Source organism: Scyliorhinus torazame, chromosome 24 (assembly GCF_047496885.1).
Source record: "Scyliorhinus torazame isolate Kashiwa2021f chromosome 24, sScyTor2.1, whole genome shotgun sequence".
In the NCBI taxonomy this organism is placed as follows: domain Eukaryota; kingdom Metazoa; phylum Chordata; class Chondrichthyes; order Carcharhiniformes; family Scyliorhinidae; genus Scyliorhinus; species Scyliorhinus torazame.
The window spans coordinates 28,246,227-28,249,258 of NC_092730.1; the positions used below are offsets into that span (position 1 = coordinate 28,246,227).

Below are 3,032 nucleotides of genomic sequence, written 5' to 3' on the forward strand. Positions count from 1 at the left end.
TTTTATCATAGATTTTTAATATAGAATTTACAGTGCAGAAGGAGGCCATTCGGCCCATCGAGTCTGCACCGGCTCTTGGAAAGAGCACCCTACCCAAGGTCAACACCTCCACCCTGTCCCCATAACCCAGTAACCTCACCCAACACTAAGAGCAATTTTGGACACTAAGTGCAATTTGTCATGGCCAATCCACCTAACCTGCACATCTTCTGCTGCACACAGAGAGGCCCTGTTTGTAAATGTATATCCTGCTGTGTAACTGAGCTCTCTGTTATGTAACTGTTCTCTCTGTCGTGGAACAGATCTTCACTGTCGTTGTGTCAAATTATTCCCTGTTGTGTAATGTGTTCCCAGTTGTGGAAATAAGATTCCGTCTGAAGCAGAACCTTTCTGCGCCGTTACTGAGACGAAATTTTAATTCCATATTTATTAAAATTTGTCACGAAAGATTAGTTTAGACCTCTGGATTCCCAGTCAAGGTTCCTGTTATGAAGACAGTTCATTCAGCATCAATATATTCAGATAATAACAAGAAAGCGCCCAACGTGGGGCTCGAACCCACGACCCTAGGATTAAGAGTCCCATGCTCGACGACTGAGCTAGCCGGGCTGCTGGTACGCTAGCTGGTAAACCTCTTCTTGAAGAGAATTGCTGCGGTGCTCATTCGGAGGCTCAGTGCTGACTCGTGGGGCCGAATGGCCTCCTTCTGAGCTGGAGATTCTACGATTCTGTGATACAAGCATGTTGATGCGGTGAAGTCCTTCTGCCATACTGCCCACTCCTGACACCATGTAGAAATGCTGGTCTCTCAATGACTGGCGACCAAGGACATGTAATAAAAAATCACTGACTTAATAATTGAGCAGCTCCACCTGGCTTGTGCTCTGACCGCGATCCGGGGAGAACCGCCGGAATCCCGACACGTGACCATTTTAGTTGCGTCACCAGGTCATCATGTGACCGTTCGGCCTGCACAGGTCTCCTTCTGTGCTGTAATTTCTAGATTTCATCATTTTAATTTTCTTCCAGAATTTCTAATATGTTTCCAATGTAACTGATGCTGTTACACAAACTATTTAATCAGTGGAATTGTGCATTTAGGGAGCTGAAAATTTCGAGTCTCTCAAGGCTTCTCTCCAAATCCAATGGTCATTTGCCACGAAGATTCAACCCCTCCTCACATAAACCCCAAAGCTCTGTTGATCGTTTGAATGCGATAACTTCCTGGACTGATTCCAGGCTGGTTTTAGAATGTATTCTATCGACCAAATCACTAATAAATGACACACTAGACACAGCTGCGATGGCCGAGTGGTTAAGGCGTTGGACTTGCAATGCAATGGGGTTTACCCGCGCGGGTCCGAGCCCTGCTCGCAGCGACTGTGATTCGAAATGTTTGCTGACCTCCCCGCGCAAGCCGCTGACTCGAGACTGAACCGGGATGTTTGTGAATGAATGGTATGAACCTATATCGAGTTCAGTCAGATATTTAACATTCTTTTTGGAAACTGAACGAAACAGAAAGAAGCTCGCACTCAAAACAACAATCAATAAATAATAAGGTTTCCTGCAACGTTTGGAAGGAGAAGCAGCAACGGCAGCGAATGGAAACGTGGTTTGCTTTCATTCAGGTGAACGGATTTCTGTGTAAAAAGATCGTGGTAGAAATGGAACATATTTTGTCTCTCTATCTGTTTCGTTGTTTCTTTCCCTCTCCCTCCCTCACTGTTTTTGTGCTTCTCCGGGGACTGATTGGATACACAGTGAAACTCAGCCCCATCTCATCCCAACTCTTTTGGACGAATACGTCCTGGCGATGGACGGGCCTGAATCAGTGGAAGAATCGACAAACTATTCCTTTCTTGGCTCTGTGAGAAGTTCCATTCCTGGTTGTGAGGTGGTTCTGGGATAAAGGGATTGAGAGAGAACGAGGTGACTGCAGTCTGACTCTCACTCTGGGCGTAAAACCTTCCATGTGATCTTGCCTGATCAAACATAATGGCCTCAACTGCACCGTCCTGCCCGTTCTCCAGAACCCTTCAACTCATTACCAATAAAAGTCTCTCTAAGTCCTCCTTAACTTTCTCACTGTCCCTGCATCCACCACACTCTGAGGAAGTGAATTCCACAGAATTACAACCCTTTGCGAGAAGTAGTTTTTCTTTAAATCTTTTTTAAATTTGCCTCCTCATATTCTAAGATGATGACCTCTCGTTTTAGACTGCCCCACAACAGATAACATCAGCTCCACGTCTACTATATCTACACCTTTTCGCATCTTATACACCTCACTTAGTTAACTTAGACTAGCTTAATGGTAAAAACTGGGCGGCATGGACTGGTTGGGCCGAAGGGCCTGTTTCCATGCTGTAAACTTCTATGATTCTATGAATTGCGCATAAATTCTGAATGAGAAACAGTTGACCAGTCTTCCTCAGTTTGAAACTCAGGATGTCGCGCAAAAATATCCGATTCAACTATTACTGCGATGGCCGCGAATCGAACCGGAATCAACGGTTTTAAATGCAGCGATGCTCACCACTGTACCACCATCGCTGCGCTTCCCCCGTTGAACACGGGGTTGAATAGAAAGAGGCAGATAATTTCCATCAGTTCATGGATGCAAAGCGAATTGAAACGTATTGATGCGAAAACTTGTGCGACGAGGTGGCCGAGTGGTTAAGGCGATGGACTGCTAATCCATTGTGCTCTGCACACGTGGGTTCGAATCCCATCCTCGTCGATTTTTCGTTCACTGTTTCTCGGAAGTTGGACTCATTTTTCCACGATGGATCTGCAATCACTGCTGTGACAAAGTTGCCAAGCCAGTTGCATCGAGTTGGGTTAGAGGAGGGACGAACGGAGGCAGACGTGTTTGGGGCTTAACCCCACATTGCCACCACGTCTTCTTCGGCTCCCCACTGTGCAATCGAGGTTACCGGGTTCACTTCTCCCATTATTACCTTCTGCCACCTCTCGTGGATGAACGTCCTCCTGATTGTACATTGGTGGGGTGCTTCGGCTACTTGTCT

General features: G+C 46.2%; 3 non-coding genes across 3 annotated transcripts; 2 read left to right on the forward strand and 1 right to left on the reverse strand.

The window, feature by feature from the left end:
* Nucleotides 1-537: 537 nt before the first annotated feature.
* Nucleotides 538-609, reverse strand: trnak-cuu (transfer RNA lysine (anticodon CUU)). Its single transcript has one exon. It is a non-coding gene; the product is annotated as a tRNA-Lys (tRNA).
* A 688-nt stretch (nucleotides 610-1,297) lies between these two features.
* Nucleotides 1,298-1,379, forward strand: trnaa-ugc (transfer RNA alanine (anticodon UGC)). Its single transcript has one exon. It is a non-coding gene; the product is annotated as a tRNA-Ala (tRNA).
* A 1,282-nt stretch (nucleotides 1,380-2,661) lies between these two features.
* trnas-gcu (transfer RNA serine (anticodon GCU)) lies at nucleotides 2,662-2,743 on the forward strand. The gene has a single exon. It is a non-coding gene; the product is annotated as a tRNA-Ser (tRNA).
* Nucleotides 2,744-3,032: the final 289 nt, after the last annotated feature.